Here is a 13,088-nt window from a genome sequence, read left to right on the forward strand (position 1 = left end):
TTTTTGTGACATATGTTCCTAAGAAGTAGCTTTGTTTCCTCATCCCCTAGTTACTGATCTTTTCAACCCATTCAACTGCACAGACATTTAGGAACCTTACTAATATGGATCACAGCAAAGGACACTTATTTAAGCACCACTCCCCTGACACACTTAACTAAGCCTGCAGGTGAGAGAATACAAGAGAAGGAAAAAATATCTGGTTCTCAACTTCATTTCACTTTCTAGCTCCAAATGGCAATTTATATTTTCAACAATCAACACATATATTTGTCCAACTCAGTAAGGAACTGCCTGGGGAAGAGCAGAAAGAAAAGGGTGCAAAAGCAGAACCCCACTAATCTGAGCAGAGTCCAAGACTCCATTTGCATGAGTATAATCCTGTATTACAGCAACACAGTGGCTGCCAATGCAAAGATTCTCCAGATGAAGGCACACTAAGGCCTACAGTATTGTTCTGCCTCCCTCCCTGTGAAAATCAGGACCCTGGTAAAAGACAGGAGCAGCAACTGTAAAATGAACACACTCATAGTAAGAAGTACTGCTTTTGCTGCTTCTGCCTCTACAAAAGAGGAGGCAGCAGGTGGCATTCAGCTAGCGCATCATTAAATTCCATAAAAATGGGGTTCTACTAGACAAAGAGGCTTAAAATATAATCTGAGGTAAAACAGCAAGCACATCATTTCAGGACCTAAAATGCAAGCATTGTTTGAAGATTTACTTTTTGTTAGGTTACCCTCCCTGGCATTGGGACATACATCCAACTGTTCAAGACCCAGCTTCAGTGAAACTATTCACAGGAATAAGAGCATCAAAAGTACCCTGTTGATAAGCACTTCTCTCAGCTACCTCATTGTTTTGACCAGCAGCTTGCAAGACATTTGTCCCCACTCCTTCAAAACCTGGTAAGATGTCTCAGTCAATACCAATCACAGTATTTTAACAGAAAGAAAAACTAAACTGCATTTTTAACGTAAACACTTCTTGTTAATGCTCTGAGGTCAAAGGAGGGGATTGTATTACCAGTACTAGCAAGAGGCTGTCCTATAACTGCACATGGCTCCCCAGACACATATTCCCTTCTGAAACACCTGCCTATCTCAAGAGCTGATTTGACTTACTCTCTTTACTTTCTCTCATGAGAATTCTCTCGGTTCTTTTGCACAGACCACTGAACAGCATTTGGCTGGTATGGGAGTGATATAATGCATCTGAAATGCAGGTATGCCTTTTTCCCCTAACACTACAAACAGACCAAGCAATCCACTCAAGGCCGCACAGCCACCTTCCCTGCGTTTAAACCAAAAGCAGTCATGTTTCCCAGCGTAGGAGGCATTTGTTACTGGTCTAGAAATCTGCTACATCAGTCATTCATTTAGCTCACATCACTGGCTACATAACTGCGCTTAGGCAATACTACAGAACACTTGGAAGATTGTAGTAGTATGTGGGTAGCACAGATTAATAACGTTCTCTACTGTATTTCAGACAAAGCAAGTCACAGTGTGTCAGCTGACAGTTATCACCCACTCACAGCAACAGGAATGTCTAAAAATTAAATGCAGAGTGCTGCTGCTTTGGTAGAATTTATAACTTTGTGTTTACAGCTTTAGCAAGGGGGGGGAGGAATGTAGTCATTCATCAAGAGGCTACTACCATTTCTAAGGCATTCCTACACCCACAATTCCCCTCTTACCTTCAAAATGCTACAGCAGTGATATTCCTAACGTATAGCCTTTAATTCCCCTAAAACAGAAGATGCGATCTATTAACTAATCTAATGTGAACATGCAGAGAAATGCAGATAAGATGTTGAATCTAGAACAACAGAAGCAAATCTCTTTTCTAGATCTAGGACCACAAATTCTTTTAATCCTCAGGAGGCATTAACTGTACAAAGCAGACCTAAGTCATGCTGAAGTTCTAAGTTCAGCCAGTACTACCACCATATGTAGAGTTCTGATCCTCCTCCCTGCTCCTCCTAAAATCCACAATCATTAATCAACTTACTCAGTGGAACAAACAATCACACAGCAAACCACGTAGCAAATCTTCACATCAATTCTCTGATCTTGTACCATGCACCAGAAGTAAACAGTTTTAAGCCTTCCAACCTACCTTCCCAAAGCACATACAAAAGCCAGTGTGGGTGCAGTCAGGAGGTGAAAGGACAAGGATGGGAAGGCAAAAGCAGTGGTAGCTGAGAGTGCTGATGGAAATGCCAGCCTACACCAGCACCACAGGCTGCACCACACTTGAAGTCAAAATGCTAAAATGGATGAAGCTGGGGGAACAGGGGCAAAACTGAGGCAAGAGAAAACAAAGCAAAAAAATTCCACTTGGCAACCTGTTGACTCCTCCACCATTCTTCACCAATACAAAGCATCAAGTCTAAATGAAGCTTGTGAAGCAAATGAACAAAGTCAAAAGAAGACACACTGAGGAGCAAGAACTTTTAAAATACAGAAAGAGATGCACTTTGGCCTATGACTTGTTTTGATATGACTCCTTAATTCCATTAATCCATCAACACCAAACCCATAACAAAAAGCATCAATTCATTCAAGCCATGGTGCCTTTTAAAATAATTGTCATTCTTTGAAGGCGCTCAATCATTAGCAGTTTTTGTGAAGTTGAAAGACAACTTTATCCCTGACCAGGAATAATTCAGAGATATTCTTAGGACCTTCTGAAAAATGGAACAACAACTAGACTGCTCTTTCCACATTCTAGAGAGAAGCTGATCAGCAAAGGAGTCTTCATGTTCAGTACTGTGTCTAGGTGCTGGGCATCAAATCTTCACTGTAGGGACTGAACTGGTACAGCAAAAAAGCAAGACAAACTGAGCTCTTACAGCCTAATCTGTTCCTGGAAACAGAGACAGTCCTGCCGATGACTCAGTAACTCCCGGCAAACGTGTCATTTTGCAATTTTGTCTCCAAGGAACTCAGACTGAGTCTTACAAAGAAAAGACAAGTTTCTCTTAAGGAATACAAGTATAGTGTATTTACTTCTGCTGCAGCCCAGATGAGCAGAGAAATATTTGCTCATTCTTAGAGGAAAGCTGAGGATTAATCAACAAAAGGGTGTTTTTTAACCTGAAAGACTCAGGATGCAAGATAGCTATCCTTAATAGGTTTTACCTAAAAAATAATGGCAGATAACAGATCTCAGAATTCAATGGAAAACATAACCAAAGCCAGACAAAATTCTTAAGACATCATCATTTGGAGCCTTTCCTTTGCAGAGAGGTTAAGACTCAAAGTCCTCAGTAGTTGAAGAATATTTCAAGCAAGTTGATCCAGTGCAAATGCTACAGTCCTCAGAGCAGAACAAATCCCCTACAGATGGGAAGGGTTTCAAGATTCAGTGATGAGGTTTTATTCACTGCAGCTCAAACTAAAATTTAGAAACATACACCAGCCTTTCCAAACCCAAAACAAGGAAGCACCAACTCAAAAGAGCTCAATTCCAGCTCCCTATATAACTCACACTGCAGTTATGCTGTGCTTTTGACCAATCCACTGGTTTTATGCAGATGAGTTGCATATGAAACACATGTAAGCACTCTGAACTCAGAGTAACATTCAGAATCTAAACACTTCAAATTCTGAGAAATAAGCTGCATGTACATCAAGAACCTCTTCTAAACTGCCCACTCAACTAACATCACCAGTACTTTGGCATAAAAGCTCTACACTGCAAACCCGTAATTCAAGGAGTTATTCAAACTATGAGTCATGGAATATTTTCAGCTCCACTTGATTTCTTAAACTAACCAAACTACACTACGCGAAGACTTGAAAAAGGCAAGAGAATTCAGGACTGCCCCCACAGCAATTAAAAAGATGTGACAGAGGACAACAGCTGTTGTAACAATTTCACTTTTCACTGTTCTTCCTACAGAAGATCTCAAAAGACATTGTTGGTTGGCCTTGCTTTCACGTGCACAAGTATTTATTCCTATATTCACATGTAGCAGTATTATTATTTGGCCAAAAATGCTACCACTAATGTTAAAAAAAAAAAAAAATCCACAAAACAAAAACAGTTCCACAGATTCCACATTTATTCTGACCAGTTTGTAGAAAAGAAAAAGTTAATGACACTGCAAGTGTTGACCATGTAAATTCAAAATGCAAATATTTTTAGTAACTAAGTCAATAACTTATTTAGGCACAGCTCAATTATGCACTAAATTTTAGTAGGTTTGTGCTAGTTCTGCTCCACTGACCTAAGGTTCATCAAAGTAGTAAGTAGATAGATGAGATACTATCTGCTCCAACACAGAGTAGTGCTTGACAAAGGCACCACCTAAAAGGCATGGATATCTCACCTAGCTCAAGGGAACACTGCTCAAAATAGCTGACTGCAAATAGAGTGCATATGCCTTATTTTGACCTAAAGCAAGAGAGTGCTTTAGGAAACAGAAGAGGAAGTGTCACATGTCAGCCTCATCTAAAAGCCAGTAATTTTCCAAACACGAGCAGAACACAGTAAAAGAGAGAAGAATCCTTTTGTAAGCTACCTGTCTCTTTACTAATATTTAAGAATTGCAGACAACAGCAGGAGTGCAGGACATAGGGCCTTCAATGACCTTATCCTCAAAAGCCCTACTGGATAAACCTCTGGAGTTAAAGCTCAGTCAGATTACACAGAGGAAGTGAAAACAACACTAGACACTGTCACTACAGTTCAATAAATGTCTCATTAACATCTTGGAAAAGTTTAGAAAAATATTTTATGCGTATGAAAATTTTCTTTAATAAAGATATTGACCAGTTTAATCTGAATAGGACCTTGCCTGTGCTGCAACTTATTTAGTACACACAACAAGCCAGAAGCTATGTTTTCCCTTTCAATTTGCAGAAAGTTCAGGTACTGTGAAACACACACAACTGTGTCAGTCATTCTGACCAGGAGTTGATTCACTCTAGGAAGCAAAACCTGTTAGAACAAGTAGCCAGAACAATCTTAGCTGATTCAAACTCCTCAGCTGCTATCTACTACCTCTTATGAGAGCACATATATACCTACTGCCTATAAGATCAACAGTAGCAGGCCAAAACTCAGCCTTAAATTAAAGGAAGCATGTAATTTGACTTTTTTGCCCTCTAACAGAAGATTTTGGAACCCTTACAAAGTAAATATCTTATCTGAGAAGCCAGAATTTCCAGTTTGGGGAATTATTTCTATTTAGTGACTGAGGAATAATATTATTTATATTTAGTAATCTAACAGTAACAGAACTTATTCCATACACTGCTCCCTCCCACACCTCCCCACAGATCAAAAGGTTTCAAGAACAAAATGCTCCCTCCATTTGCTACAGCACTTTATATCACAAAAAAATAAGTCACAACCTTAAGGACAAAAGACAAGAAGCCAGTAACTTTCTTTGCTGACAAACACACCGTCTTCAGAGAACATCCTAAACTTATACATATATATATATATATATATATATAGTGGCTTTACTCCATTTCCAGGAATGCCACTTGTTACATTCTCTGCAAAAGGGATATACCTTCATTTTCTTTTTTCACAAGAGAGAAAAACAAGAGACTGATTATAGCAATATATAATAAAGAAGTGATGACCATATAATTTGCTTTGGGTTTTGTTGTTTGTTTCCTTAAAAACATTCCTCGCTTTGGATATAATGTGCAGTCTGACCACATTCACATCCTATTTCTTAGCCTTCACACTGTTTCTATATATATTTATATATTATATAAATACATATATATTACATATAACAAAATAAGTATTTATTTTAACAGTTGAAACCAAATCAAGGTATCTCTCAGTTAAAAAAAGAATTCTGGTGTTGACACCTGATCTCCTGTAATTATCAAGTTAAGAAACGACTGCATGTATCTGTATAATACCAGTTACATCCACCACTTGTTCTGGTCAAACAATGCTGACTCCATGTCATGGAAACACGATGTGGAGTTCCATCCATAAAGCCTCAGTTTTTTTCCCCCCTCCCACCCCAAGTAACAGGACCTATGTTTTCAAACACCAGAGGAACACTCATTCCAAATGAGGCACCCTCCCAGTGCCAGGGGACACTACTTATTGGGGGAATGGGGTGTTAATGCACGTAGGGTTTGGGGACCATGCTCTAAGCTTGCCTTTGCTGCCCTCCACCTCCACCCGCTGCATTCACAACACAACCAGGACAACCTTACTTTACTTGCTGAGAAGGAGGGTCACCAGCCTAAAGGCCACAAGAGAAAATGTCTCTTTGCAGCCACGTAGACAGCTCAACAACCATGTAATTAGTCTCTCTACTGACTTTCTCATAAAGAAACAACACACTTCTGGAACTTTCAAAAGCCAACTAGCGGAGGAGCCTCCAACGCAGCACCGGAAAATGCTGAAGACGTGACAGAAGGACATTCACCAATGCCTCAGGATCAAAACCACTGCCAGCTCCTCAGCAGACTGTATGTCTCAGCCCAAATACACAGCAACAAGCTAATGCTTCAGGAGACACTGCAAACAGGTTTGCAGAGCACTCCACACATGCTACCACAACACAAGGAAAGGATTAAAAAGACAAAGACCACAGCGCTTCAGGCCAAGCCCATGCTTGAACAGCTCCAGCCCTTCCCCCAAGAGCCAGGGCTCTGGCAGGTCGTGAGAAACCCTTTGCTGTCTCAAAGACTCTGCATCCGCCCCTGGGGAAGGAGGAAAAACAGGCTTTCCACCTCTTAAGATTATGCCAAGAACAACACTGTGCCATTTAGAGATCAGGGTAGCAAAGGCTGTGAAGGGACACAGCCAGGGTTGCCTCCAGTGCAGACCTCAGCCTCTGCAACAGCCTAACAGCAAACACTGCAGCAGCATTAGAAGGTGCAGAGGTTAGACACAAACACTTCCTAACCTGTGCCTTCCTGATGGAAAAAAAGTGGTAACACAGGAAGCTACCATCTCAACAGGCTGACAGCATGACTGGTTACACAAGCACCACAACTCAGAGAAAATAAAAAAACAAAACAATCCAGAGTTGAACAACACATTCCCTTCTCGCTTGCCCCAGCTGGACAAGCTCTTTCAGTTGAACACAATCTTGCTTTGCAGAAGCAGACCGCTGCTACTGCCACTCTGTCAAAATACCCCTTGCAACCTCAGCAGATGTACACTTTGCATAGAAAGCTACCTTGTTGTCTTCCAAGAGTCATCTCACTAATTGCCTTCCATTAGTTTCAAGTCAGACAACTTTTTCAATGAACCTTCCTCCTCCGCAGGTGTGCCACGCAGACAAACTGAAGTAACTTAGTTCTCAGGGCAGGATAGAAAGCTTTGCTGTTTTGTACCCTTTACTATATATAGCTGTACCACTACAGGCATATTTCACACAACATTAAGGACTTTCCTGAGCACCATTTAATAACAAATTGTTGAGGGCAAAGCGATGTGCATCAAAAGAATCAGCTCCATACCCTGGCAGTCAGAAGGCTGCTGTCACATAGTGACCCAAGTCTAACATCTCAGGTGTCCTTCTTCAGATGCAAGTTACTTGATGCTATTCCTTCTGTTTTCTATTCCAAGAGTGGCTGGGTGCCAGTCAATGTATTTCAGCAATCATTTTATATCCCAAAGCAAGAGTAGACGGTTCTTGCCAAGCAGAACAAATGACCTTTTTTTAAATATTAAAATTTACAGCATTCAGCTACCTCTGAATACTGTGCTTCACCCTGTAGCTGCAAGTGCAGCAACTCGAACCTGCCTTTGTTAACTCCATCAATTATTTAGAGAAAACACATTTCCAGAGAGCCTTAAGACTCAATTATTTAGTTCTTGAGCAGGAAACAAAAGCCTTAAAAGAGGGAAAAAAGGTTCCTGGAAAGGGCTGTTGGGTCACGTGAACATATTTGGGTCTGTTCACTAGTAACCTGCCTGAAACAGAATGAAAAAGCCAAAATAAAACAACCCATAAACCCAAAAGCTCACAGGCACACACAAGCCTGAGCCAGTGAGTGCCAAAGAGCCCCAGTTACATCAGGGGGCTTCAGTACAGCTCTTCACATGGAAGACCTTTATCAATTTTTATCAATTGGGTATAAATGCCTGTTCTGTAGACTGGGAACGTAAACCAGAGAAGCTCTTCTGTACTGCCAGGACAACATTCAACAATGCTTACTGCAAAGATTTAGGTGAAGCAAAGCCCTTGCTTTTCACACTCAGGTTTAAATTAAGGATGAAGACAGGCCTAAGATTTTCAGCTTTTGCAGACTTCTAGAGACAAGGACACAGAGAGAGCTCTCAGAAGAAATATATGTAAGTAGGCACTCTGGGTAAGAACAGGAATTCTTTCACTCCCACGTATCATTTATGAGCTGTACTACAATGAAAACGATAAAACTGTTGCTTTGCTCCCAAAGAGTTGAAGAAAGACAGGAAACACTGAAGCAAAACAAGTGCTGGTCCACCCTGCCAAACGGGGGCCAAGGCCCACTTTGAAACAGAAAGGAAAGTAAACTTATTTTTAAATCCTGCTAAGAGCCCGGGGGTTGGATATACTTCCCCTTGGTGCCAGCGTATTTTATTTTCATTTGCTAAAAGTTTTCTGCACAAGTGATAACAGAATTCACATGTGAATAACCAAGCAGAACGATGCTTCTCTCTGAAAGGTTCAATTCCAAGATTTATGTCAGACTGGTCAAAAAGGTCAGCAAAAGCTTGGCTGTTCAAGGCATGGCTTCAACTGCAGGCATCACAATCTCTTATATTGCCAATATTTGAGGATCACCACTTTCTGCAGGTTAAACATGTGGCTCTTATCCTCATCTGTGACATGCCTAAAAGAGAAAAATTTACCCAACAATGATTTTTCAGCTCACTGACCATACTGAAAGCAGATTTTGTTCAGTCGTCCAGCATAAAGAGAAGTTGTTTTACAATGCAAAAAAAAATTTCAAATGCAAGACATTCAAGTATATTTAAGTAATAAATTATAGCTGGTTTTAAAATTAAGTCATCTGAGCCTAGACACTTCAGTCCCTCCCTTTCTTCTTTGATTGCTAAATTAAAATCAGGTCTCTGTATACTTGCGAGGCCACAAACTATTAAACTTTAAGACCCACACATACCTAACCTTGATAAGCTTTAGTCTGATTATCTCTGACATTGTTCTTAACCTTTATCAGATGCTTTTGTCTGAGCACGAGCCAAAGGGTCAAGAAGAAGGATCATGTTCCTGCCCAAGCTGTGCCAAGGGCTGGGACACAGTGTCGATACCTTCACACAAAGTACCAACACTACAGCTTTAGAAGAGCCATAGATTTCAGGACTGTGCAATACTAGTGAGGAAGACACATGACTATCCTTTGGAAGTACAATCAGAAGCCATCTGGAAAAGGACCTCTCCTTAATTCCCTTTTAGCAATAGCCTGCAGCATTTACTGTTTAAAGGTCTGATTAACTTTACCTGAGGTACTTCAGCTTAAAGCAACACCACAACCACAGCATGTTCATGAGTGCTGTGAACTGCAGCCCTGTTAGCCTGAGAAATGCACCACAGGTGCCAAAACACAAAAGTCTGTTCCACCAAAAACAGGAAGTTTTGCCCCAGGTAGTCACAGTGCAGCATGGCACAGAGAGCCCACAAATGAAGTGTATCTGAAACCCACACACTTTTCCATACCCTGCCCAGGTGGAAAGTTTTGAAAAAGCAGAAAACTACATAAAGTGAGGTCCTGTGGAACAGTTTGGACAATACCTCTGTGAACTCTGCTTCCTTTCACGTACACCCCAATGAGAATTCTGAACTAACACAGTGAGATTAAAACAAGAGTTTAATTTATTGACATTGGTCAGTGCTCAAACTGAGCCATACCTAATCCACAATAAGAAACTTAACAGAAGACTGTGAGAATTAACTGTAGGAGTTTGTCAGCAGAACAATTACTCCCCTTTTTTTCTAAGCATCCATTTACATGGATGGCCAACTAGTAGCCACCCACCAAAGCTTCATTAATTAATATAAATACACTCTAAAAAAAAAAAATCAGGTATCAGCCTCAAAACAAAGCAATCTAAGATATAAATATTCCTCAGTTATTCAGTAGAAGTTATCATACAACTTAAACTTCATCATCCAGATATGATTAAATTCATAAGACACCATGTCAACAATCTTCTTGCTACATCTGAGAGCAAAAAGTTACATGTTCAATAACAAACTGTCAGTATTTTAGGGGTCAGAGTAAGGTCTTCTTATGGCCCTTTCATAAAGTATTAGAAGGCCTAAGGCTAGGGAAAGGCAGCCTAGAGCACACCCCCTTTCAGTCCTGTTAGGTATGTTACCTACATGAGAGCTCCTGCACAGGCACTGCTTCTAAAAGATCATACTTTTTCTTTCTTTTCTGCCACTCTCCTGCTCCCCGCAAGGAGGAAGAGAGGACAGGAAAGAGGCTTTAAACAGGAAAACAGCATAAGATTAATTTTTCTACAATGCACTAAATGTCAGGCAAAGCTTGGGCCCACAAATAAGAATAAGACTCAATTAAGATTTAAGTGAGTTTTCTTACGATTGAGGACTAGAGATAAAGCTTCTACACATAGGAAGCTACAAAGGAAGCCAACTGGATCAACTTACACTAAATAAAAATCACATAGAGCACACACCAGCCAGAAAGGCAATTTTCCATGATTGCAACTTAGACCTAGACTCCACCTTTAACAAGTCCATCTGTGAGTAAGATCAACAAAAACAAAATGCCAAATATGTAATTTACTTGCCCATTGGAAGTGCATTTATGACAATACTGAAAAAATAAATTTTTAGGAAACTACTCCTAAAAATTGCTGTTTCAGTAGCATTACAGTTATGAACGCAACAATCTTCTAAGGACAATGCTATATTCTCTCCCCACCTTCCAAAAATAGAGCTAAAAGGATATAAATCACACACTAAAAGTAATTTCTTCAAGTGTCATTAACTAGAGGATAAAGAACCAACACAAATGTCCCAGATTCTTTAAAAACCCAAAATAAAAACCAAGAAAAAACAAAACCAACACACAAACAAAAAACAAAACCTGCAAGTTAGTTTCCCCCACAGCTCACTTCTACTTCACACTAAAGACTAGACTTGGATTTCCACCTGACCCCTTCTCTTTGCTCACAATTCTTCCCTCAAGCAAACAGTACCAGCACCTTAATCTTCCACACCCAAGCATCTAAAATGTCACACATTTACTGTGAGTATAAAGTGCCTCAGGAAGTTATAAGAGCACATGAGTACTGGCCAGAAAGGAGACCATCACACCAGGGAGCACTCAGGAACAACATATACCCTGTATACTTCCATTCCCTAGAAACTGGTTTCCAGAGCGCTAGGTCACAAGCTTTATGCCCCTATAAAACACAAATAAATACCCAAGCTAACAAAAAAGCAGTGCTGGAAAAATCTTGTCCTGACAGTTATCCTAAAATATCCTTCTTTCCACCACCACCTTTGAAGATCTACTGAAGAAGGGAAAAAGCAAGCAAGTAACTTCTTTTACAGCGTGGGTTTGGTTTCATTTCGAGGTTTATTTATTTATTTATTCAGATAGTCTAAAACCGAAACCGGAGTATTTACAGTGAGTGCAGAAGGTAAAGCGACAGCTGGAACTGACCTGGCCGTGGAGCATCCCCTCGGGTGCAGCCGCGCTCCACGGCCGGGCCTGTTTCAGCAGGCGGCTGAAAGGGTGGCAGACAAGTCCCTCCCTATCACAGCTTAGAGCCAAATAAATTTAAAATAATTTTAAAAATTAGGTTACGGGCCTCAATCCTGGCCCCCACTGCGCTGCCCAGTAACAGCCATGTCTGGGCTGAGGGCAGGGTCTGGCAGCACCCCGTGCGACGGAAGAGAACGGAGCGGGCAAACTGCGGGTGCAGCACCCCAAAAGGCTTTGGGGCTTTGTTTTGGGTTTAAATTTTTCTCCCTCGTGGCACCTCAACGAAACAACTTAGCGCGGACTCCCAGAGGAAGCCTCGCCCGGCCTCTCCGGCTTCCTTTAATGGACAAGGACAATGGCAGGGGCTCGCCACAGCCCCCCGCTGCCGGGAGACTCGGGAAGCCGGAGGGCTGCTGCCTGCCTGGATCAGGGGCCGCCAGCCCCCCGGGGATGCTGCAGGGGACAGACGTGCTCCGGGAAGGGGAGATCAAAATGCGGGTGCTTAAAGACGGGAGGAGAAAGGGGCACTCCGGACAGCGAGTCCCCCGGGACAGACGGCCGAGAGGACGCCCGGGCGGGGCGGGCAGGCACTCACCGGGGGCAGCAGCCTGCTCGCTAGGTCGTGCCGAGCCGGGCGGAGGGCGAGGCGGCGGTCGGTGTACCCGGGGTCCCTGCGCTGCCTCAGCTAGTCCATGGACACGGCGGCGCTCCCGAGCCCTCCTCCCGCGTCAGCCGCGCCAGGCGTACCCGCCGGCCGTGCCCCTGCGCCGAGCCGAGCCCCGCCGGGCCCGAGGCAGCGCGGAAATGCTCGCCCGGCGCCGGCCACGCCCGCTCCTGCACGCAGCCGTGCTCCACACAAAGGGGCCGGGCGGGAGAGCCGAGCTCTCCCTCCGTACCCTCGGGCTGCCGCCGCCTTCGCCCGCTGTGATTTCCCCCCCCCACCCCGCAGCAGCCACCCCGCCAGCACCCCTGGCGCCGGGCAGGGGCTGAGGGCGGGAGTGGCCCCCTTGGCCGTCCCTCCCCCGCAGCCCTGGGGCGGCTCAGCCTGGGCACAGCGCGGCCGGGCCCGCGGCTTTGTTAGGTTAGAGCCGCTCCGTGGCTGGGTTGGCCGCGTCCCCCACACCCCGGCCCTGCGGACGGAGCTCAGCCCAGCCCAGCCCAGCCCAGCTCGCCTCGGCTGACGGAGCCCGGCATAGCCCTGCCCTTAGCGGCGCCTCTCACCCCCCCAGGGCTTTGGGGCATGAACCAGCGTGTCAGGAGCGGCCACATGCTGGGTAACACTGAAGGCACGGCCGAGCTTACCTGGGAAGCCAGAAGTCGAAGAAAATTAAAAAAAAAAAAAAAATAAAACGATCCCGAAGAGTATTTTGAGTCTTCGGGCATCCCAGGGGTTTTGGATCTCTCATTAGA

General features: G+C 43.3%; 1 protein-coding gene across 1 annotated transcript in view; it reads right to left on the minus strand.

Annotated features, from left to right (window-relative positions):
• TSPAN14 (tetraspanin 14) overlaps positions 1-12,390 on the minus strand; it is a 38,974-nt gene extending 26,584 nt beyond the window's left edge. Inside the window, exon 1 of the mRNA XM_027893034.1 lies at positions 12,276-12,390. The gene's annotated coding sequence lies outside the window, so the exon portion shown is untranslated. The remainder of the gene's footprint in view (positions 1-12,275) is intronic.
• Positions 12,391-13,088: the final 698 nt, after the last annotated feature.

Source organism: Empidonax traillii, unplaced genomic scaffold (genome assembly GCF_003031625.1).
Source record: "Empidonax traillii isolate 1590-97213 ecotype Southwest subspecies unplaced genomic scaffold, ASM303162v1 scaffold376:size1174107, whole genome shotgun sequence".
NCBI lineage: Eukaryota > Metazoa > Chordata > Aves > Passeriformes > Tyrannidae > Empidonax > Empidonax traillii.